This window comes from Balaenoptera physalus, assembly GCF_965194825.1.
Source record: "Balaenoptera physalus genome assembly, chromosome: 8".
Classification (NCBI taxonomy): Eukaryota; Metazoa; Chordata; class Mammalia; order Artiodactyla; family Balaenopteridae; genus Balaenoptera; species Balaenoptera physalus.
This window is the reverse complement of record NC_138887.1, coordinates 67,746,338-67,772,426: the sequence shown is the minus strand read 5'-3', so window position 1 is coordinate 67,772,426 and position 26,089 is coordinate 67,746,338. Positions and strand designations below refer to the sequence as shown.

At 36.4% G+C, this 26,089-nt stretch overlaps 1 protein-coding gene across 8 annotated transcripts in view; it reads left to right on the top strand.

Moving 5' to 3' along the window:
• ANKIB1 (ankyrin repeat and IBR domain containing 1) overlaps positions 1–26,089 on the top strand; it is a 139,749-nt gene that overhangs the window by 21,683 nt on the left and 91,977 nt on the right. Inside the window, exon 2 of one of the 8 annotated variants that reach the window (XM_082471688.1) lies at positions 14,482–14,558. The exons of 6 other annotated variants lie outside the window; for them this stretch is intronic. The gene's annotated coding sequence lies outside the window, so the exon portion shown is untranslated. Of the gene's footprint in view, positions 1–14,481; positions 14,559–23,823; positions 23,964–26,089 lie in introns of those variants that run through there. One more of the 8 variants, XM_082471690.1, reaches the window with a different exon arrangement.

Genomic DNA, 26,089 nt, shown 5'->3' with positions numbered 1-26,089 from the left:
ATGCAGGGGACACGGGTTCGAGCCCTGGTCTGGGAAGATTCCACATGCCGCGAAGCAGCTAGGCCCGTGAGCCACAGCTGCTGAGCCTGCGCGTCTGGAGCCTGTGCTCCGCAACAAGAGAGGCCGCGACAGTGAGAGGCCCGCGCACCGCGATGAAGAGTGGCCTCTGCTTGCCACAACTAGAGAAAGCCCTAGCACAGAAACGAAGACCCAACATAGCAATCAATCAATCAATAAATAAATCTTTAAAAAAAAAAAAGAGACCTCTCTTCATGTGGAATTTTGTGCCCTTAAACCCAGGTAGCATCAACCACAAATCAATGATCTGTTTTAAATATAGCATGTACCATAGCTTCCTCCATGATGCCTCTCACCACCTTCCTTTTCCTTATTCATACCCTTTACTCCTTGGTGTAGTTTGTTTATACTTCTTTCTCCTTAATTGGATTTTTGGCTTCTCATTTTTTGTATGCTATTTAATGTGTTTATACTAAATAATTTGTAATTCAGTAGTCTAGAGTAGATAGGCAGGAAGGAAATCTCAGCATTTTAAAATAGAAAAAATACGGGTGGAAAACATCAGCGGGTTTATATTTTAATATTAAATTGTTTATACAAAAAATATACAATCTGTACATTGTCGGTTTCTAAACTGCATCTCCAGTCCAAACTTCTCTCTTCAGCTTCAGACTTACATATCCTTTTGCCTACCTGACATCTCATAGGCCTGTCAAATGTAACATGTTCAAATATAAGCAGATCTCCTCCCTTTCCACTCACACCTCACCTCTTGCAATCTTCCCCTCTTAGTAATAACTTCATTCTTCCTGGTGTTCAGGCCAAGAACCCTGGAGTCATTCTTGTCTTTTCCTTCCCTCTTCATCCCTACTTCCAATCTGGCAGCAAATTCTTTCTGTCCTTACCTTTAGAATAAATCCAGAATCTGGTAAGTATGCACTACCTTCACTGCTACCTCCCAAGTCCAAGCTACCATCATCTTTTACTTGGATCACTGCAGCTGCTTCCTAAATAGTCTCCCTGCTTCTAACCTTTCCGCGATCCCTATTAGTCTTCTTAGACAGCCAGCCAGGGTGATTCTGTTAAATGCAAGTCAGGTCATTTCATTCCTTTCCCAAAAACCCTCTCGTGGCTCCCTTTTCACCCAAAGTAAAAGCCTCATGATTTACAGTGACCCTTCAAGACCGTAAACAGTGTGCCTGCCCCCATTATATCCCTTGACTTCATATCCTACCACTTTCTTCCTCACTCTACACTACAGTAACACTGGCCTCCTTGTTCCTTGAACACATAGGGCATGCTTCTTTTCACTGGCTGTTTCCTCTGCCTGGAATACGCTTGTCCCTAGATAACACATGGCTCACTACTTCACCTACTTTACTCAGATGTCACCCTCTCTAATTATCCTATGAAAAATTACTGTGTCCCCAAATTCTATCCCCTTCCTGGCTTTATTATTATTTTTTCAATAACACCTTACACTTTTTTTTATAGATTTATTTATTTTTATTGATGGATTGATTGATTGATTGCTATGTTGGGTCTTCGTTTCTATGCTAGGGCTTTCTCTAGTTGCGGCAAGCGGGGGCCACTCTTCATCGCGGTGCGCGGGCCTCTCACTATCGTGGCCTCTCTTGTTGCGGAGCACAGGCTCCAGACGCGCAGGCTCAGTAGTTGTGGCTCACGGGCTTAGTTGCTCCGCGGCATGTGGGATCTTCCCGGACCAGGGCCCGAACCCGTGTCCCCTGCATTAGCAGGCAGATTCTCAACCACTGCACCACCAGGGAAGCCCCAACACCTTACACTATTGAATACAGAGTGTGAACTCCATGGAGACAGGGATTTTAGTTTATTTTGTTCCTGCTGTATTCCCCTACATGCCTGGCACATGGTCGGTGCTCAATAAATATTTGTTTCATGAATTTATTATTTTATCTGCTTGTTTTTCTTACTCTCTGAGAAATGCATCTGACAATCATGTGCTTCTAGCATAGGCTACTCATCATTGACTCCCAACCCTTATTTTTCTGCTTCTCCCTTTTCTAAAAATGATATATTCTATGCCTCTCTTTTTTCAATTTGAAATTACTTTTTGATTGATTTTTATTGCCACATACTTCCCTGGCATACATTGTAATTCCTAAGTCTGTGTATTCTTTTGGGAAATAAGCATCTTTTAATCTTCTGTAAAGTGTATGAATTTTTAATTGCTGTCATTGAATGTGGGGTTTCCTAACAGTCACAGTTATATTTTGGTATGCAACTTGCTTTTAGATGATTCTGTATCATGATTTATAACTTTATACCATAGATTCTTTCATAGTCTCCGAAAAAGGTCAATACCTATTCCTCCTTGTAAACCTGGATTGAGAGTACTTGGTCCTTATTTGAGCATTTTGTAGGTTTTAGTGTTTTTGTGTAGCCAGTGCTTATTAACTACCTTAATTGGAGCAGTTAGGTCCCATAGAGGTACCTTGCTCTCTTACTCATTTTCTCTCAGCCCAACAAGACGTGAATTGTATGTATTTGCTATGGAAGTCAAAAACTTTGGGTTTTTCATTTCAGGTATTGTGCCTATCAGATCATGTTTTGAATCATGTCCTAACTTTCCAATTTTAAAAAGTGTCACTGAGCACTTATGTTCATCCTGTTGCCATTTCTTCAGGATGCCGGGAAGCATTGGTGGCTCAAATGTCAATTCTTCATATCTTTTTTTAGGTGTTAAAGGTTGTTATATTCCTATGCCCTTCGTTACTTCATTAAAGTATATGGAATATAAAGTGAATTCAGAAACATTAAGTCAGATACACAGGATTCAAGTTCTTTTTTCTGCTCTTGAAGAGTTTCCAGTCTCAGACTTGGTCTTTGGCTTGCACAGCAGACAGTAGACATGAGGAAGCCCTTAACCTTTATTTTGTTGCTATGGCAATGGAATGTATTTAATGCTAAGATTCAATATCAATAGCTAAAGATATATAAAGTATAAATGGATTCTTTCTTCCAGATGCAAACCAGGACTTGAATGTCAACATGTGTAATAATGGTAGGGACTTTGCTGAGAAAACAGATACTGCCACATGGCTTAAGACCTCCTGTGAGGGAAAAAACATAGGTTCAAAGATATATATAAGTTTATCCATTCTAGTGGATAAATTAGAACCAACTTAATATAAAACAATAGAGATAGGACTAAATTATTATCTGTATGTCATTAAAATTATGTGTTCATCAAATGGGGAAAGGCTCATGATAAAACTTAAGTACAAAAGAAAAGATTCCAACTTTATTATACAGTATGATTCAGTTCTACACCTAAAAGAAGGCTCTCTACGGATAGAAGGAAAATATGCCAGCGTGTTAACAGTAATTATTACAAGGTTTGAGGATAATAGTGATCTTTTAATTTTCTTCTTTATACTTTATATATTTTCCAATTTTTACTCTCTGAATATAATTTTATTAAGAATTTTCAAAAGAAGGAAAAAAGTTTTTGGAACTAGATATAGCTGTGTGATTCTAGGCAAGTTAGTAATAACGATGATGATGACTACATTATACTGAGTACCTACTATTTAGCAAATATTGAATGTATTTTATATGTTTTGTCACCCTATTTTATAATAGCCCAGCAATGGAGGCTTAATTATCTACTTTTACATATGGGGAAAAAGTCTCAAAATTTTTAAGTAGCTTTAAGCTAGTAAGTGTCAGAGCCAGGATTTGTCTTCAGAGTTTTCTAAATGTACCATAAGGCCTTCCCAAAATAAGTTCCCAAAGCCTATCTTTCTTAACTATAAAATGCAGGTAGGATTGTAGTGCAGATCAAATGACAGAGAAGGTACATAAACCATAAGACTAGGTTTTTTTAATGAGCTTCTCCTTATAGATCTAGGCTTCTGGCCTTTTTTCAGTCCACTTCTGTACATGTATTGTTCAAGCTGTTGTTAAATGTTTTCATTAACAGGATTATCTGAAATTCAACTCTGTAATATTAAACCTATAAGTTACATTTTTTCAAAGAAGAGCAAAGTGAATTCATCAATTGGAATTTTGTTCTTTTATAGTTTTTATGTTTATATAGTGCAATTTTGCAGTCATTTTTGGAAGTTCCATTTTCATGAGGGTCAATGATAATATACTTTGTTAAAAGGGATAAAGCTTACGTTTCTCACCTTCTTTCAAAAATGTTTGTTGAGTGAGGTTTGGAAGGACTTCTATTCCTTCCCTGAGTTCTGAACCAATTGAGAGGTTAAAACAGTAAGTATATCCAGTTTTTTCTCTCCAGATTTGCCTATATCCCTGGGGTAGATAAAGGTCAGGAATATTATACCAGTTGGGCTCCTTGCAAATGGAAGAAAGCATTAGGAAGAAAGAGGAAGTTTAAGTTTCATACTTTTCTTAATTTGTCTAGAAGTTTCGAAGTTAGTGTAAAAAGGCTGGTGAAATGCCTAAGTATGATGAAAAATTGAGTCCTAGCTGATAGCTCTTCTTACAGTCAACAATATAGACGTATTAGATATAGATTGTTTACTCTGATATTCAGTTACTCTGTTGCTTGTGGGTACAGTAAACACCTCCCAGAACATCCAGAGTAAGTATGATTTCAAGTATTATATTTGGGCTCTATATTGTTCTACCTGACTATCTTAAGTTTGGATTTGGAAAATATGGGCACTCTTATCTGCGAGAAATACAGAGTATAAAACTTACCCACAAGTTTACATTTTGATTGGATTAAAAAAAAAAAAAAGCCCTTTCTTTAGATTTTTTGGCATGTTTTAGCTACTATATAGTATTCCATTGTATGATTAACCACCATTTATTTTATCTGTTCTACTAATGAATAGCTAGATTATTCCATATTTTTAAAAAACCAACTTCGAGGTCGTGGTTTTTCTGGAAGAGAGTGAGAGGGAAATGATTGTAGCAGAGGGAAAAGCTGATTATGTAGTATATCTTTTAAAAATATAGAGATTTGGAACAATTATGGGGGAAAAGACAATGATGTTATATACATGAAATAAACTAATGTTAACAGTGTCTTGTTTAAAATAGCTTTGCTTATCCTGGTTATGAAGATGTTCCCCCATAGTTTTGTTCTGAAAGTGCTGTTGTTTTGCCTTTCACATTTAGATTTGCAGTTCACCTGGAATTTGACTTTTGTTTGGGGTTTTAGGTAGTGTTCAAGATTCTTTTTTTTTCCATGTGGATATAATTGACCAAGCATTTATTGAGAAGACCATCCTTTAAGAAGGAGATTTTGTAATGTGGAAAATAATGAGCATGTTTGCATGTTGATGGGTGATCTAGGCCTAGACCATCCCTTGATTCCGGGGAACTGATGGCATAGGAATGGGATAAGGTATATGAAAGAGTGTAGTTTTTGAAAAGGAAGGAAATGTTTTTGAAAAGGAAGGGATCCATCGCATAAATAGATCATTTGCCTTTGCTTTGAAAGGGATGTACTTTCTTTCTAACAGGAAGAAAAGAGAAAAGTGAATGCAAGTTGGTTTATAAGCTTGACTGTGAGAAGATGAAGGAATTCCTTCTGTGTGCTTCTTCTGTTTTTTTCATGAGATGAGGGTAGGTCCTGAGAGGATAGGTCTTAGCAGGGAAGGGTTGTGGAGGATTGAGGAGAAATGATAAGTATGAAAGCCCAGTTCACTCATGCTTTCTTTCTCTCTTATACCTTCAAATTCTGTAAGAGAGAGAATTTGATTGGTTAAATTAGTCACTATCTAGTATAGAACCTTCTTTTGGGTAGAATTCTTGAACCAGATCTTGTAATAGGCTATTGGCTTGCTAGAAGTTTCACTTTGGGTCAGATGTTCATCCTTAGTACAGATAGCTATGGGCCAGTGGTAATGGGGGAAACACATGATACAAAACACGGTGACTTATGCATTGTGTCTTTGTTCAGAAGGAAACACTTCTTTCTTGGTCCCTCCAACAAAAGTCCTAGAATTAAGTCAGTGCTCCAGTTTACGTGACAGGACCCATTCACTGTGGATGCCTGAATAGAAAACACTGATTAGCCAGATTTGGGCCTTATGCTTACCACTAGAGTGGAGCCAGCCCTATCTAAACCATGTCCTGATTGTGGTGGAATTTTTCTCCAGAAAAATTGGATTGCCCTTGCCAGAGGAGGGTGGAACAGCTGCCACATAATAAAAATAAATTGGAATATAATGGAGGAAAGCATTTGTAGACCCTTGATCTTTTAAGAAGTATGACTGCCTTGTAAAATCAGCAAGTTAAGAAATCATGTTGTAAAAGGCTTTATTTAATCTTCTTTTAGAATTTGTCTTTACTGTTAATCAGTGTCCTTTGACTTAATAGCAACACCACCACAATGCACTATGGGTATTTCCTTTCGGCTTACATCTCTTCCTTACGTTTTTGTTTAGTACATGTGGTTCAAGGGATTTAAGGGAGAAATACCCTTTGTTATTAGAACAGCTTGTGGTTGGGTGTTTGGGGAGAATCTTACTCTAAAGTATAAAATACTCATCACGAGAAGACACTTTCGCAGACATGGCAATGGACCACACAGTGTTTACCAGACTTTTCTTGATGTTTGACTTTAAGCACAAACAACATTAGAAATTGTATATTTCATCTCGTAATACAATTATATATTATGCAGTACCTGTAGGATAGGTTCACTTTCTTCTGAAATCTCTTTTGTAATAGCATGTCTTACCCTGTTTTTTAGATTGAATCAGTGGGACATCATTGAGGGACAGGAAAATAATAAAATGTCCCCAGATTCTAAACCAATTTTCTTATTAGGTTGAGGGCTGTAGTTACTTAGCAGTAGAAGAGTTTGGCTATCATCAGATCAGCCTATGATTCTGAAATGGTCTTTCACTTAGAAAAAAGAAGTAGAACCTAGTAGAAAAATTAATGTCCTATTAATTCTCCTATGTTTTCTTTTTCTTAGAGTTTTATGGTTTTTAGTTTTACCTTTAGATCCATAAACCATTTTTAGTTAATTTTGTGTAGGTTGTCCTTTGCACCTTAGGTCATGGTTCTGTTCTGTTCTTTCCTTTTTGCATATGGATGTCTAGTTGTTCCAACACCATTTGCTTTTAAAAAACACACTCTCTTTTCTCTATTGAAATGCTTTTGCACCTTTCTCAGAAATGAATTGACCATATTTGTATGGATGTATTTCTGGAGTCTGTTTTTTGTTCCATGTATCTCTGTATCTGTTTCTTTGCCAGTACCACACTGTTTTAATTATTGAAGCTTTAGGGTAAGTCTTAAAATCAATTAATATTTTTCCTCAAACTTTTTCTTCTTTTAAAAATTGTTTTTAATTATCTAGTTCCTTTACCTTCCCATTTAAAATTTAGAATAAGCTTGTCTATATCTATAAAAATTCCTGTTAGGATTTTGATTGCATTAACTCTATAAATCAATTTGAGGAGAATTGACATCCCTAACTATGTTAAGTATACAAAAGTTTTTTAAAAAACTATTTAATATCTTCATAGAGATGAGATGTTACATCCATGATCCAAAAATAGGACAGTATAGGAAAAGGAACAACCAGATGACAAGAAAGAGCTATGGAAATTAAAACGTGATAGCTGAAATTTACATACAGTAGAATAGTTGGAAGATAAAGTTAAGATTAGAAAACTAGAGGATATAGCTAGGAGATCCATTATGCAAATAATAGGAATTCTGGAAAGGGAGAACAGAGAAATGAAGAGGCAGAGATAATCAAATAATTTGTCCTAGAACTGAATGCAGATAGATCTCCATTTTGTAAAAATGAATTTTATTCATTATTCTCCACTTTGGAAAAATGAACTTTATAGAAACAGAAAATAGAATGGTGGTTGCCAGGAGCTGGAGAGAGGGAGAAATGGGGAGTTATTGTTTAATGGGGACAGACTTTCAGTTTGGGAAAAGTGAAAAAGGTCTGGAGATGGATATTGGTGATGTTTACACAGCAATGTGAATGTACTTTGTAAATTTTATGTCAAAATTTTATGTTAAAGTCAAAAAGAACAAGAGAGGAGACAACAGCAGATGAAAGACTTCAAAACAGTTTTGAAAGCTAGAGAGCAAATACACAAAAGGCAACTGATTTAGCGAAACTAAACTGATTAAGCAAAGTCCAAACCTAATTCTACAGTTGTGAAAGAAAAAAAAAAAAAGACTGATTAGTGCTAAAGAAATCCAAAAAAGCACAGGAATTGGAGGCACAGGTAGCTGTGAATGAAGAAGTAAGGGATGTGGCTAAAAACAGCAGAGATTGAAAAATTTTATATGGAGTAAAATTGTCCAGATCTTGTGCCTTCTTCTGTGCAGCTGAGTTCCTCTTCTGTCTGGAAGAAAACAGGATGTATATTATCTGAACAAAGTGTGCCAAAAGCACAGGGACAGACAGCTGAGGGTGATGTATCTATCATTCTCGAAATGGGATTAGGTGGAAGTATACATATTAACTGGTGAGACCTATCCCAGCTTCCTTCTTCCATTTAGCCTAAAAGAATAGACCTAAGCATTCTGCAGTTGGGGTCCACGATGAAACCACTCAGCCAGTTTTATGGTACAGTGGAGTCTGCTGGTTGCCAAGCCCTGCTATTGTAAATAATGCCAAAATAAGCATCAGTGTACAAGTCTCTTTGAATACCTGTTAGGAGTTATCCTAGGACAATATCTGTTAATTTTTTTAACCCACAGTAAGAAGTAACATTATATATCATAACATGGCATAAACACACACATACATGTTGTATGTGTTTGTGTGTGTATATATTTATTTATTGAAACAAAAGTTCCACAGAACTACCCTTAGTACATAAATACACTTTGATATTTTTAGCTTATTAAAAGAAATAAGTTGGCCTTGTTATACCTCATTTAAATATAAAAGTAAATATATATATATTATATAAGAATATATATAGATGACTATATATAGAAGTAGGTTTTCTAGGTCTATGATATATTCATCTTCACCATGAACAAATATTTTAAAATTATGAAATCCTTGTATCAATTTATAATTCCCACCAGTAATATATAAACATTTCAATTTGTTTCCAGACTCCTTTACCAGTCTAATAAGTAGAAATGGCATCTGTGACAGGCACTGTATGTATGCTGACCCAGTCTTTATTTCTAAATCTTTTCTTTCTTCCTGTCTCAAGTATGGAAACCTTAAAAGGTCAAAACTCTATTCTCCAGCTCTCCTTGAAGTTACAGATAGCTATGTGATCCAGTTCTGGCTACTGAGATATACCAAGCTTGCAGTCTGGAGCTGTCGCAGCCATTTTATGACCAGGAGAATGAAAACTACAAGCTAAGAATGGCACAGTATAAAATTTGGGGAGCTGAGGACATTGGTGACATTATGTAGTTTATAGTTTATATAAGAGCTTTGGATTATCTCCTTCTGGATTTGTAGTTATGTGATAAAAATAAACCTTTATCTGTTTAAGCCATGTTTATAGGTTTTTGGGTTTACTCCTCTGAATTGCTGGTCCATTCCTATAATAGTTAGCTTGCACTAAATTATGCTATAGAAACAAATCACCACAAAATTTAAGTGATTTATAACAACAAACATTATTTTTTTTATTTTTATTTTCCTTTTACATATTCTTTATTATTACTCAACTGAGGCCTAAAACAGCTGTTAACAAAATGTGTTGCTTTGTCTACAGAATACTCTGATTTGTTCTGTAGAAAATTCAGGCAAATTTATATCATTATTTTATTTTTATTTTTTTTAACTTATCATTGTTAGCATAATTTAATAGTTTCATATCAGTACGAAGGATACTTGTTTACTATTTTTTTTTATCCGTTCACTCAGTCCCATGTAATTAATTTTTTTTTCCATCTTGATCTTTTGTTAGCACTTCTATGAATTCATCAGTTTTCCAGTTTTCTAAAAATGCTTATTCATTCAGTTCAGCAGTATAGTCAGTTACCAGAAACTTGTACTTGTCAGAGTCTTTTCCGTGAATTCCTTGAAGATGAAACCCTTTTATAGGAACATTTTTCCGAAAGCATCAGAGTACACCCAGAACTGTCTGTAAATGACAAAAGACTTAAAAATGACCATGGTTAAAGATTTGATGAAAGTTCATAATAATGCAATTGACAAGGAAATTTAGTTATTTCTGGGATACACATTTTAAAGTAATAACTAGAATTATGACTTATAGCATTATACCAGAACATATAACATTTCTAGAAATTTCATGTATGTCTGAAACATTTATATTAACATATTTCCATACAAATAACCCAAAAAAAGTTTAGTATTAGTTGTTTTTTTTGTTTTGTTTTGTTTTTTTATAATGCAGGTTCTTATTAATCATCAATTTTATACACATCAGTGTATACATGTCAATCCCAATCGCCCAATTCAGCACACCACCATCCCCACCCCACCACGGTTTTCCCCCCTTGGTGTCCATACGTTCTCTACATCTGTGTCTCAACTTCTGCCCTGCAAACCGGTTCATCTGTACCATTTTTCTAGGTTCCACATACATGCGTTAATATACAATATTTGTTTTTCTCTTTCTGACTTACTTCACTCTGTATGACAGTCTTTAGGTCCATCCACGTCTCAACAAATGACTCAATTTCGTTCCTTTTTATGGCTGAGTAATATTGCATTGTATATATGTACCACATCTTCTTTATCCATTTGTCTGTCGATGGGCATTTAGGTTGCTTCCATGACCTGGCTATTGTAAATAGTGCTGCAATGAACATTGGGGTGCATGTGTCTTTTTGAATTATGGTTTTCTCTGGGTATATGCCCAGCAGTGGGATTGCTGGGTCATATGGTAATTCTATTTTTAGTTTTTTAAGGAACGTCCATACTGTTTGCCATAGTGGCTGTATCAGTTTACATTCCCACCAACAGTTCAAGAGGGTTCCCTTTTCTCCACACCCTCTCCAGCATTTGTTGTTTGTAGATTTTCTGATGATGCCTATTCTAACTGGTGTGAGGTGATACCTCATTGTAGTTTTGATTTGCATTTCTCTAATAATTAGTGATGTTGAGCAGCTTTTCATGTGCTTCTTCACCATCTGTATGTCTTCTTTGGAGAAATGTCTATTTAGCTCTTCTACCCATTTTTGGATTGGGTTGTTTGTTTCTTTAATATTGAGCTGCATGAGCTGTTTATATATTTTGGAGATTAATCCTTTGTCCGTTGACTTATTTGCGAATATTTTCTCCCATTCTGAGGGTTGACTTTTCATCTTGTTTATGGTTTCCTTTGCTGTGCAAAAGCTTTGAAGTTTCATTATGACCCATTTATTTATTTTTGTTTTTATCAAAAAAGATCTTGCTGTGATTTATGTCAAAGAGTGTTCTTCCTATGTATTCCTCTAAGAGTTTTATAGTGTCTGGTCTTACATTTAGGTCTCGAATCCATTTTGAGTTTATTTTTGTGTATGGTGTTGGGGAGTGTTCTAATTTCATTCTTTTACATGTAGCTGTCCAGTTTTCCCATCACCACTTATTGAAGAGACTGTCTATTCTCCATTGTATTTTCTGGTGGCATCTTTAAGATTCTCTATGTATAATATCGTGTCATCTGCAAACAGTGACAGCTTTACTTCTTCTTTTCCAATTTGGATTCCTTTTATTTCTTTTTCTTCTCTCATTGCTGTGGCTAAAACTTCCAAAACTATGTTGAATAATAGTCGTAAGAGTGGGTAACATTGTCTTGTTCCTGATCTTAGTGGAAATGGTTTCAGTGTTTCACCATTGAGAACAATGTTTTTTCTCCATTGTATAGTCTCATCTCCTTTGTCATAGATTAATTGACTGTAGGTGCCTGGGTTTATTTCTGGGCTTTTATCCTGTTCCATTGATCTATATTTCTGTTTTTGTGCCAGTACCATACTGTTTTGATCACTGCACCTTTGTCTTATAGTCCATAGTCAGGGAGCCTGATTCCTCCAGCTCTGTTTTTCTTTCTGAGGATTGCTTTGGCTATTCGGGGTCTTTTGTGTTTCCATACACATTTAAAATTTTTTTCTTCTAGTTCTGTGAAAAATGCCACTGGTAATTTAATAGAGATTGCATTGAATCTGTAGATTACCTTGGGTATTATAGTCATTTTGACAATATTGATTCTTCCAATCCAAGAACATCGTACGTCTTTTCATCTGTTTTTGTATCTTCGATTTCTTTCATCAGCAGCTTATAGTTTTCAGAGTAGATGTCTTCTGTCTCCTTATGTATGTTTATTCCTAGGTATTTTATTCTTTTTGATGCAATGGTAAGTGGGATTGTTTCCTTAATTTCTCTTTCTGTTCTTTCATTGTTAGTGTACAGAAATGCAAGAGATTTCTATGTATTAATTTTGCATCCTGCAACTTTACCAGATTCATTGATAAGCTCTAGTAGTTTTCTGGTAACCTCTTTAGAATTTTCTATGTATAGTATCATGTCTTCTGCAAACAGTGACAGTTTTGCTTCTTCTTTTCCAATTTGGATTCCTTTTATTTCTTTTTCTTCTCTGATTGCCATGGCTAGGACTTCCAAAATTATGTTGAATAAAAGTGGCAAGAGTGGGCATCCTTGTCTTGTTCCTGATCTTAGAGGAAGTGCTTTCAGTTTTTCATCATTGAGTATGATGTTAGCTGTGGGTTTGTCATATATATTGCCTTTATTATTTTGAGGTAGGTTCCCTCTGTGCCCACTTTCTGGAGAGTTTTTAAAATTATAAATGGGTGTTGAATTTTGTCAAAAGCTTTTTCTGCATCTATCGAGGTGATCACATGGTTTTTATTTTTCAGTTGTTAATGTGGTGTATTACATTGATTGATTTGCATATATTGAAAAATCCGTACATCCCTGAGATATATCCTACTGGATCATGGTGTATGATCCTTTTAATGTATTGTTGGATTTGGTTTGCTAGTATTTTGTTGAGGATTATTGCATCTATGTTCATCAGTGATAATGACCTGTAATTTTCTTTTTTTATGATATCTTTGTCTGGTTTTGGTATGAGGGTGATGGTGGCTTCATAGAATGAGTTTGGGAGTGTTCCTTCCTCAGCATTTTTTTGGAAGAGTTTGAGAAGGATAGGTGTTAGCTCTTCTCTAAATGTTTGATAGAATTCGCCTGTGAAGCCATCTGGTCCTGGACTTTTTTTGTTGGAAGTTTTTAAACCACAGTTTCAATTTCAGTACTTGTGATTGGTCTGTTCATATTTTCTGTTTCTTCCTGGTTCAGTCTTGGAAGATTGTACCTTTCTAAGAATTTGTCCATTTCCCTCTAGGTTGTCCATTTTATTGGCGTATAGTTGACTTGTAGTAGTCTCTTATAATCCTTTGTATTTCTGTGGTGTCTGTTGTAACTTCTCCTTTTTCATTTCTAATTTTATTGATTTGAGTCCCCCCCCTTTTAAAAAATTTATTTTATTTTTATTTATTTAAAAAAAAATTTTGGCCCCATCGCACAGCATATGGGATCTTACTTCCCTGACCTGGGATCGAACCCGAGCCCCATGTAGTGGAAGCGCAGAATCTTAACCACTGGACTGCCAGGGAAGTCCCTCTCCCTTTTTTTCGTGTTGACTCTGGCTAAAGATTTATCAATTTTGTTTATCTTCTTTAAGAACCAGCTTTTAGTTTCATTAATCTTTTCTTTTTGATATAGTAGTCTGTATATGTACAAGATTGTTATAAGTTGCTGGTCTCTTAATTGCCACTGTATATCCAATATCCTGCATTTGTACAGTCCTCATGATCACATTGCTGGTTTGGATATCATATTTGTGTGTGGGTGATTTCTTACCTTTACTCTATGTTTGCCTTTACCCATGAACTTTCCCATGTGTCATTTTCTTGTTTGTAGTTGTGACCTTTTCTGCCTAGAGCAGCAGTCCCCAACCTTTTTGGCACCAGGGACCAGTTTTGTGGAAGACAGTTTTTCGACAGGTGGGGGAGGGGAGATGGTTCAGGAGGTAATGCGGGTGATGGGGGGCCTGGTTCAGGCGGTAACGCAAGCAGTGTTTCAGGTGGTAATGTGAGCGATGGGGAGTGGCAGATGAAGCTTCGCTTGCTCGCCCACTGCTCATCTCCTGCTGTGCGGCCTGGTTCCTAACAGGCCGCCAACCGGTACCAGTCCATGGCCTGGGTGTTGGGGACCCCGGGCCTAGGAAGGTCCTTTAGCATTTGTTGTAAAGCTGGTTTGGTGGTGCTGAATTCTCTTAGCTTTTGCTTGTCTGTAAAGCTTTTGATTTCTCTGTAGAATCTGAATGAGAGCCTCTCTGGGTAGCGTATTCTTGGTTGTAGGTTTTTCTCTTTCATCACTTTAAATATATCGTGCCGCTCCCTGCCTGCCTGCAGAGGTTCTGCTGAAAAATCAGCTGATAACCATATGGGGATTTCCTTGTAAGTTATTTGTTGCTTTTCCCTTGTTGCTTTTAATATTTTCTCTTTGTCTTTAATGTTTAGCAACTTGATTAATATGTGTCTCGGCATGGTCCTCCTTGGGTTTATCCTGTATGGGACTCTGCGCTTCCTGGACTTGAGTGAGTGTCCGTTCCCATGTGAATGTTTTCGGCTGTTATCTCTTTAAATATTTTCTTAGGCCCTTTCTCTGTCTCTTCTCCTTTTGAGACCTATCTAATGCGAATGTTGGTGCTCTTAATGTTGCCCCACAGATCCCTTAGACCGTCCTCATTTGTTTTCGATCTTTTTTCTTTATTCTGCTCCACATCAGTGATTTCCACCAATCTGTCTTCCAGCTCACTTCTTCATTCTTCTGCCTCATTTATTCTACTGATTCCTTCTAATGTGTTTTTTATTTCGGTTATTGTATTGTTTGACTCTATTTAGTTGTTCTTTACATTTTATAATTCTTTGTTAAACATTCCTTGTATTTTCTCAGTCTGTGCCTCCATTCTTTTTCCTAGATCTTAGATCATCTTTACTGTCATTACTCTGAGTTTACTTTCAGGTAGATTGCCTATCTCCACTTCACTTAGTTCTTCTGGGGTTTTATATTGTTCCTTGGTCTGGAACATCTTTCTCTGCCATCTCATTTTGTCTAATGTTATGTATTTGTGGTCTACGTTCCACAGGCTGCAGGATTGTAGTTCCTCTTGCTTCTGGCATCTACCCTCTCTTGGGTGAGGTTGGTCCAGAGGCTTGTGCAGCCCTCCTGTGGGAGGGACTTGTGCCTGCCCCCTGGCTGTTGGAGCTGTGTCCTGTCCCTCTGGTGGGCAGGGCTCTGTTGAGATGTGCGTTTAGAGGCAGCTGTGGACTCAGGATGACTTTAGGCAGCCTATCTGCTGATGGGTGGGGCTCTATTCCCACCACTTTGGTTGTTTGGCCTTAGGTGTCCCACCACTGGAGCCTGCAGGCTGTTGGGTGGGGCCAGGTCTTGGTGCCAAAATGCCAACCTCCAGTAGAGCTCACATCAATTTATATTCCCTTGGGCCTCTGCCACAAGTGTCCTTGTCTCCCCAGTGAGCTACAGCCGACCCCCCCACCTCCCCAGGAGACCCTCCAAGACACACAGGTAGGCCTGGCCCAGGCTTCTATGGAATCACTGCTTTGCCTAGGGTCCCAGTGCATGTGAATCCTTGTGTACGCCCTCCAAGAGTAGAGTCTCGAAGTTTCCCCCAGTCCTGTGGAGCTCCTGCACTCAAGTCCTGCTGGCCTTCAAAGCCAAATGCTCTGGGGCTCCTCCTTCCAATGCCAGACCCCTGGGCTGGGGAGCCTGACATAGGTTCTACTGTAGGAGAACCCCTGTGATACAATTATTTTCCGGTTTATGGGTCACGATTTGATTATATTGCGAAAATGCCCCTCCTACCATCTCGTTGTGGCTTCTTCATTGTGTTTGGAAGTAGAATATCTTTTTAGGTAGCTTCCAGCCTTTCTGTTTTCGATGCTTCAGCAATTAGTTGTGATTTTGGTGTTTTCGTGAGATGAGGTGAGCTCAAGTCCTACTCCGCTATCTTGTCTCCACCTCCTAATTATTATCTCTTAAAATAATGTTTGTATACAAATTTCTAACCTTTTATAAGTGGTGTGTCTTTTTTATCTTTATTTTTCAATTGAATGTAGAGTTGATTTAAGTTTAGGGAGCCTCAGTTTGAGGCATAAGTAATTTCATCTTTTTCTCAACTGCATCGACTTTAAGACTTTCACTTATTAATACCAAGATAAAACGCTTCCAATTTAACATTTTCACTTATTATTTATGAAGTAAGGACAATATAGTATTCAAAAATTATGAAAGCAAACACTGCTGAATAACCAGATATGCCAAAGTTGCTGAAATTAAGCTCTTTGCTGGCACCACCATAGCATTAGAGGCTGAAATGTTAATCTTCAGTTCTGTATGAAATTCTGAATTCAAAGTATGAAAGCAGTTGTTAAGGGGGAATTAAAGTATAACACATAACATTTTGAGTAGTTGTAAAGACCAGCGTATGAAAGCTGAATATTGCCTAAGAAAAATTTTAGCTATTTGAAAATTTTAGTAGTGGAGAGTTCTAAGTTTTGTGATCATTGCAGATAATTATGTTTTAATAGGAAATAGAAAATTAAGAGTGATGTTTCATACGGTGGTTGCATCCCATGTTTGGACAGTTTTCCACTTGTGGACCTCATGCTAGCTATTTTCAGTGTTCATCTGCTAGTTTGGCAAAAAGAGGCAGTCAGTTGATGCCCTTTGCAGCTATTTTCATTTCTTTCTTTACTAACTGCAGCATCCTTTTCCACACTGTGAAAGCTATATAGATATAAAAGGTATCCAACAGCAGCCAGAATTTGTTGGATTATCTCTTTCCTTGGTTGCTCAGAAACCTCAGGCAGCCAAACTGCCGCAATGAGTTTTCTAGTATTGTCATGATAATACTTTTGTGTTTGTGTAGCCATTTTATTTTGAATACTGCTATATTAAGGTATTGTAAAAACAGCAAAGTGAATTTTATTTCTGGAATGCATATTACAGGGAAGTTCCTTTCTTTGTTAAAAGATTTTTCGTAGCTCAGATCATTTTTGTAGTATTCTCTAATACTCATAAGTTTTCCTATAGAATATGGATGTTCATGAACTTCTTGCAGGAAGCCACCAAGATTAAAGCCACACTTGACTTCAATTTAATATGCAGTTAGGCAAGCTAATCCCCAAATCTCTTAACTATACTTCATTTTTAGCAACATTTTGGACTAAGACCTCTTGCTCCTTGCCTTAGATAGGGGTGTGTGTGTGTGTGTGTGTGTGTTTGTGTGTGTGTGTGTGTGTGTGTGTGTGTGTTTTCCATATACCTCCAGTGTGAGATTCTGTCTCCTGCTCCGGCTTTGTACTCAATTCTGTGTCCCTGTCACTTAGTATTTATAAGGGCAATTACATTGACGAGACCTTTGTTAATAATGGTAGTGACCTAGAAAAATAGCGAAAGTGGAATTAACTTTGGTTCAGAAGACTGTTGAGAAAATATATAGTTTTTAACTTGCCAGAGGTCAGACACCTAATAAATGATGAAGTCTAGACTACCAGTTATATATTTTCCTGGTGTAGAACACGGAGTTGGTGACATTTTTCTTAAGGTTTCACTGTCTTTTGAAAAGAATGAGTATTGAGTTCTTTAAAGGCAGCGACTAACTCTTTCCCAATGGCTTGCAGATCCTGATAGGAGAAGGGAGATAAAATTTATTGAGTACCTGCTATGCACTGTATTACATACTTTACCTAGATAATCATGACAATTCTGCAAGGTAGGTGGCCTTATCCCTTTTTTACAGATGAAAAAATTGAGGTACAGAGAGGTTAAATGATTTGTGTTAGCACTAAGAAGTAGTAGATGTGGGATTCCAACCCAGATTGTTCTACTACGCTGTGTTCCTTCCACCAAATCAGGGGTTGGCAAACTACATCCCGTGGGCTAAATCCTAGGTCTTATTTTTGTAAACAAAATTTATTAGAACACAACCACAACCATTCTACTATTACATGTTGCCTGTGGCTTTCAAGCTGCAACAGCAGAGTTGAGTAGTTATGACCGAGATCATATGACTCATTGAAGCCAAATGATTCACAAAGTAAATATTTTAATATTTCCTATCTGGCCTTTTACAGAAAAAGTTTGCTGACACCTGCACTAAACCGTACATTGTTTAGAGATGCTGTGAACTGAGTGTACATTCAGTAATATAAATTTCAGTCCTACTGAAGCATTAGACTTCAACAAGAGGAATAAAGTAGATTTCCCAAAATATAATGATGAAGGCAAACAGCAAGGCATGAATGTTCAAAAGCTTTTAGTGTTAAATTTGGAAAGATAGGATGGGATGATTTAAATGTAGTCGTTTCTGTTTCTGTGATTCTATGCATTATAATTAATGAAAAATCAATACTTATATATCATTTCAGTTTTCTTGTTACAATAAGTTTAAATTGTTTTTCTTATTCTTTGTTTTATTTTTTTGTGGATATAAGCTAACACTTCAATAGTATATGTGACATTTAAACTATACTTCCAACTGTGTTAATTAATGTTTGCACTCAAAGAGAGGTTTTTGTTTATAATAAACTATAATATGGCTTAAATTTTTAAAATCTTTTATAGTAATAGGGTTAAGATCAAGGGGCATATGTTAGGGGGGCAGAGGTGCATAGAGACCAGCTGCTACAGTAAGTAACTTTACAGGTAGATGTAAGATTCCTCAATAGACTCTCACCAGTTTGACATCATATTTCTAAAGACTGTCTTTAATACCAGTTAAACAAAGAGTGGGAGCCAATTATTTTGTTGAGATCAACCTTCAGTCCATAATAATGACTTTAAAAGTAATTTACTTTTGTGGAAAATGATAAATTGCATTAGGAGTTGGTTATTTATTTCTGAAGAACTTCGTCTTCTATAAAAGATTCCTGGGAGTAGTTTATTAATTTAAGTGCACTTGAGTTTTTGATGCAGATTATTAACCTATGAATGGACAGGTTGAGAGACAAAGATTTAAAGGAAAAATTATAGAGCCCTTCACAATTAAAAGTTAGTCAGGAAATTAGGGAAAGTTTTCTGCAGTCTGTTGACAAGCTACATTTTTCTTACTTTTTCATTAAATACTTACCAAGTGCTGTGCTTTGCTAGTCAAAGATGTTGAAACTTTGCCTAGATTTTAGAAGCCCAGAATAATGAATTATTTTTGCCTCTTTGATAGTCCATCATTTGCTTCATAAAGGGTCTATACATAGATTTATCTTGGAGTTGGAAGGGTTTGATTCAAACAAAGAGGGAACAGTCACTTCAGGCTATGCTAGTTGTGGCTATGAAAAAGTGAAAGGACACATCTGGCAAATTCTAGGCAAGACTTGTGAGAATAAATCTGAGAGGGAATGGAGCTGTGAATGTTTTAATGCCTTTCCTGGCACCTTTCAAGACTATTACACTCATATTTTAAAAATGAAACAGACTTGAAAATAACTGAGAACGACAAAAATGTTTGTAGATGCCATTATGCTTTTCAACACGTGACAGTCATATTTAATGCACATTTAGAGTTTTACTGATTTTTTAAGTGTCTTATTATTATAAATAACCACCCCAAGATATTATTGCCTTCTTAGATGTTTCTTTTTTCACATCTTGGGTAGAAATTATTTTCTTACAGAACATTTCACTAAAGGATTAATGTAAATCAAGGAAAGCATGTTATTAATCTAATCCAGTACTCTAACAATGTTCGTAATTTGAGCTACATTCTATCAGGGATGAAAGATAAGACCAAAACAAGTGAAACTATCCAAATCCTTAGGAAAGACCCTTTAGAACCCACATGATAACCTTTATATTTGGTTATAGATTAAAATATATTAATATAATAAACTAGAGTTCTCATTAAGAATAATAAACCCCTAAAATGCTTAAGGCAGTGCAACAAAAGTACAGATTATTTCACTGAGAATAAACACAAGGCTCCTAGATTCTATGAAAAACAAAAGAAAAAAATAAAATCTAGGCTGTCCCTAAGAAAATCCCCAAAGTGGTTGTAGTATATTGTGATAAGCATAGAGTGTAGAAGGGATTTGCTCCTCATTCAGGATTCAAGATGAGATGATAAAGGAGTAGTAGTTTAGGTTAAAGATTCAGCAGCCCTCTGAAAAATTAAATAAAAATTTTATAATTATGTAGTATGATCTAATTTATGTATATAAATATTTATAGTGTACATATGTATACAAACACATATTTACATACATTATAAACAGGATGAGTACTTATCAAATGCTACCAGTGGTTAGTAAATAGACTATGAGTTCTTTGTCCTTTTTCTTTATCCATATTGTCAAAAATCTCTACTATGCCTTGTATTTGCATATTTAAAGTGAGAAATCAATAACAAAGAACCCTTAAAAGACCCAAGTAGTGACCTCATTAAGTATAGATATGAACCAGAAAATGCGCTGCTGTCTTAAGTAGGTAGTTAACGCGTTTCTCTAAAATAGGCTTAGAAGATGTCTTACCTTGCCTGCTCACCTTCATCTCCATACTCTGATGTGACCATTTAGCTAGAGGGATCCAGGAGCATTTTAAACAGTGGTGTATGCACATTGAAATCACCCAAAGAGCTTAAATACCAGTGCCTGTGTACCACCCCCTAAGAGATTCTTATTTCATTGGTCTGGGTTATAGCCTGGCCAATGGGACTCTTTGAAGTTTTCCAGGTTATTAAATGTACAGCCAAGGTTGAGAGCTTCTGTTTTATAGGAGACTTCAAAAACAACTCATCTGTTTTTTGGTCCTTTAATTTGTATTCTGTTGCAACTGTTGCTACCCTGTGCAATGCTTGTGTTGAACAAATACATATTATTTTCAACTTTTTTTTAAAAGCTATGTTTTAATGTCTAGCCTGCCAGTGAGTTAATTGGGTAAAGTGATAGACTTTTGTATTCTGCCTCTAAGTGTTTCTGCCTCTAGTCTGTTTTCTACAGTGTCACAATAGCTAATTTTCTAAAGCATATAACTGCCCTGCATAAAAGGCTTTAATTATCCGTTCTTTACAACTTAAAGTATACATTTCTTAGTCTGGCCCCAACCTATCTTCAGTTTTATCTCCTGTTAGTACGGCACTAGAGACCCTAAACTCCACCATACTCACCAATTGAATAAGCCTTTTATTTCATACCTGCCTTTGCATAAGCTGTTTCGGTTGTCATTAATTTTGATAATGGTTCAAGAGTAGATTCAGAAACATTTATTGAAATGGAAAACAACTAGCATTTATTAAGCACATTAGCCAAGGACTGTGGTAGCTACTTACATAAAGTTTCTTAATAATCCTTACTGTCGTCCTTAAGAAATGTTTGTTTTCTTTTACTGTACACATAGGAACGTGAGGCTTTTGGAGGGTAATTACAATTACACAGCTAGTGTAGGTAAATATGAGATTTCAAACTCCAAGTTCAATGATTGTTTCCATGTCCTTCTTCCCCCACCGACCTCACATTGCTTCAGTTAGTAAATGCCCGTATGATCTTTATCATAACCTCTTTCCAAACATAGTAGGCATAAACATTTCATATTTTCAACCTTGTTTTGAATTACTTACAGTAGAAGGAAATAAGTTTAATAGTATTGTGGTAGAATAATCACTGTTTCCATAGTTCTGTGTATAATTAGTTATAATCAGTTCTATTCGTTTGCTGTGAGTTTTGTAGTCCTACTATATATTAACATTTTAAAAATCTTTTCTCTGAGGATCTTATAAGTAAGTACTGAGCAGTTTCACTTTTCCTTTACAGTAATTTAACACATTCTGGAGTTCTTTTTTTTTAATCTTTTAATTTAATTTAATTTATTTTTTTATACAGCAGGTTCTTATTAGTCATCAATTTTATACACATCAGTGTATACATGTCAATCCCAATCTCCCAATTCATCACACCACCACCACCACCACCCCGCCGCTTGGTGTCCATACGTTTGTTCTCCACATCTGTGTCTCAATTTCTTCCCTGCAAACCAGTTCATCGGTACCATTTTTCTAGGTTCCACATATATGCGTTAATATACGATATTTGTTTTTCTCTTTCTGACTTACTTCACTCTATATAACAGTCTCGAGATCCATCCACGTCTCAACAAATGACCCAATTTCGTTCCTTTCTATGGCTGAGTAATATTCCATTGTATATATGTACCACCTCTTTATCCATTCATCTTTCGATGGGCATTTAGGTTGCTTCCATGACCTGGCTATTGTAAATAGTGCTGCAATGAACATTGGGGTGCATGGGTATTTTTGAATTATTGTTTTCTCAGGGTATATGCCCAGTAGTGGGATTGCTGGATCATATGGTAATTCTATTTTTAGTTTTTTAAGGAACCTCCATACTGTTCTCCATACTGGTTGTATCAATATACATTCCCACCAACAGTGCAAGAGGGTTCCCTTTTCTCCACACCCTTTCCAGCATTTATTGTTTGTAGATTTTCTGATGATGCCCATTCTAACTGGAGTGAGTTGATACCTCATTGTAGTTTTGATTTGCATTTCTCTAATAATTAGTGATGTTGAGCAGCTTTTCATGTGCTTCTTAGCCATCTGTATGTCGTCTTTGGAGAAATGTTTATTGAGGTCTTCTGCCCATTTTTGGATTGGGTTGTTTTTTTAATATTGAGCTGCATGAGCTGTTTATATATTTTGGAGATTAATCCTTTGTCCATTGATTCGTTTGCAAATATTTTCTCCCATTCTGAGGGTTGCCTTTTCGTCTTGTTTATGGTTTCCTTTGCTGTGCAAAAGCTTTGAAGTTTCATTAGGTCCCATTTGTTTATTTTTGTTTTTATTTCCATTACTCTAGGAGGTGGATCAAAAAAGATCTTGCTGTGATTTATGTCAAAGAGTGTTCTTCCTATGTTTTCCTCTAAGAGTTTTATAGTGTCCAGTCTTACATTTAGGTCTCGAATCCATTTTGAGTTTATTTTTGTGTATGGTGTTAGGGAGTGTTCTAATTTCATTCTTTCACATGTAGCTGTCCAGTTTTCCCAGCACCACTTATTGAAGAGACTGTCTTTTCTCCATTGTATATCCTTGCGTCCTTTGTCATAGATCAGTTGACCATAGGTGCGTGGGTTTATCTCTGGGCTTTCTATCTTGTTCCATTGATCTATGTTTCTGTTTTTGTACCAGTACCATATTGTCTTGATTACTGTAGCTTTATAGTATAGTCTGAAGTCAGGGAGTCTGATTCCTCCAGCTCTGTTTTTTTCCCTCAAGACTGCTTTGGCTATTCGGGGTCTTTTGTGTCTCCATACAAATTTTAAGGTTTTTTGTTCTAGTTCTGTAAAAACTGCCATTGGTAATTTGATAGGGATTGCATTGAATCTGTAGATTGCTTTGGGTAGTATAGTCATTTTCACAATATTGATTCTTCCAATCCAAGAACATGGTATATCTCTCCATCTGTTGGTATCATCTTTAATTTCTTTCATCAGTGTCTTATAGTTTTCTGCATACAGGTCTTTTGTCTCCCTAGGTAGGTTTATTCCTAGGTATTTTATTCTTTTTGTTGCAATGGTAAATGGGAGTGTTTCCTTAATTTCTCTTTCAGATTTTTCATCATTAGTATATAGGAATGCAAGAGATTTCTGTGCATTCATTTTGTATCCTGCAACTTTACCAAATTCATTGATTAGCTCTAGTAGTTTTCTGGTGGCATTTTTAGGATTCTCTATGTATAGTATCATGTCATCTGCAAACAGTGACAGTTTTACTTCTTCTTTTCCAATTTGGTTTCCTTTTATTTCTTTTTCTTCTCAGATTGCTGTGGCAAGGACTTCTAAAACTATGTTGAATAATAGTGGCGAGAGTGGACATCTTTGTCTTGTTCCTGATCTTAGGAAATGCTTTCAGTTTTTCACCATTGAGAATGATGTTTGCTGTGGGTTTGTCATATATGACCTTTATTATGTTGAGGTAGGTGCCCTCTGTGCCCACTTTCTGGAGAGATTTTACCATAAATCAGTGTTGAATTTTGTCAAAAGCTTTTTCTGCATCTATTGAGATGATCATATGGTTTTTATTCTTCAATTTGTTAATATGGTGTATCACATTGATTGATTTGCATACATTGAGGAATCCTTGCATCCCTGGGATAAATCCCACTTGATCATGGTGTGTGTTCCTTTTAATGTGTTGTTGGATTCTGTTTGCTAGTATTTTGTTGAGGATTTTTGCATCTATATTCATCCGTGACATTGGTCTGTAATTCTTTTTTTGTAGTATCTTTGTCTGTTTTTCTTTTTAATTTTATTTATTTATTTATGGCTGTGTTGGATCTTCGTTTCTGTGCGAGGGCTTTCTCTAGTTGTGGCAAGCGGGGGCCACTCTTCATCGCAGTGCACGGGCCTCTCACTATCGCGGGCTCTCTTGTTGTGGAGCACAGGCTCCGGACGCTCAGGCTCAGTAATTGTGGCTCACAGGCCCATTTGCTCCACGGCATGTGGGATCTTCCCGGACCAGGGCCCGAACCCGTGTCCCATGCATTGGCAGGCAGATTCTCAACCACTGCGCCACCAGGGAAGCCCCTTTGTCTGGTTTTGGTATCAGGGTGATGGTGGCCTCATAGAATGAGTTTGGGAGTGTTCCTTCCTCTGCAGTTTTTTGGAAGAGTTTGAGAAGGATGGGTCTTAGCTCTTCTCTAAATGTTTGATGAATTTACCTGTGAAGCCATCTCATCCTGTACTTTTGTTTGTTGGAAGATTTTTTAATCACAGTTTCAATTTCATTACTTCTGATTGGTCTGTTCATATTTTCTATTTCTTCCTGGTTCAGTCTTGGAAGGTTATACCTTTCTAAGAATTTGTCCATTTCTTCCAGGTTGTCCATTTTATTGGCATAGAGTTGCTTGTAGTAGTCTCTCAGGATGCTTTGTATTTCTGCAGTGTCTGTTGTAACTTCTCCTTTTTCATTTCTAATTTTATTGATTTGAGTCCTCTCCCTCTTTTTCTTGATGAGTCTGGCTAATGGTTTATCAATTTTGTTTATCTTCTCAAAGAACCAGCTTTTAGTTTTATTGATCTTTACTATTATTTTCTTTGTTTCTATTTTCATTTATTTCTGCTCTGATATTTATGATTTCTTTCCTTCTGCTAACTTTGGGTTTTGTTTGTTCTTCTTTCTCTAGTTCCTTTAGGTGTAAGGTTAGATTGTTTATTTGAGATTTTTCTTCTTTCTTGAGGTAGGCTTGTATAGCTATCAACTTCCCTCTGAGAACTGCTTTTGCTGCATCCCATAGGTTTTGGATCATCATGTTTTCATTGTCATTTGTCTCTAGGTATTTTTTGATTTCCTCTTTGATTTCTTCAGTGATCCCTTGGTTATTTAGTAACATATTGTTTAGCCTCCATGTGTTTGTGTTTTTCACGTTTTTTTCCCTGTAATTCATTTCTGATCTCATAGCACTGTGGTCAGAAAAGATGCTTGATATGATTTCAGTTTTCTTAAATTTACTGAGGCTTGATTTGTGACCCAAGGTGTGATCTATCCTGGAGAGTGTTCCATGTGCACTTGAGAAGAAAGTGTAATCTGCTGTTTCTGGATGGAATGTCCTATAAATATCAATTAAATGTATCTGGTCTATTGTGTCATTTAAAGCTTCTGATTCCTTATTTATTTTCATTTTGGATGATCTGTCCATTGGTGTAAGTGAGGTGTTAAAGTCCCCCACTATTATTGTGTTACTGTCGATTTCCTCTTTTATAGCTGTTAGCAGTTGCCTTATGTATTGGGGTGCTCCTATGTTGGGTGCATATATATTTATAATTGTTATATCTTTTTCTTGGATTGATCCCCTGATCACTATGTAGTGTCCTTCCTTATCTCTTGTAACATTCTTTATTTTAAAGTCTATTTTATCTGATACGAGTATAGCTACTCCAGCTTTCTTTTGATTTCCATTTGCATGGAATATCTTTTTCCATCCCCTCACTTTCAGTCTGAATGTGTCCCTACGTCTGAAGTGGGTCTCTTGTAAGACAGCATATATATGGGTCTTGTTTTTGTATCCATTCAGCAAGCCTGTGTCTTTTGGTTGAAGCATT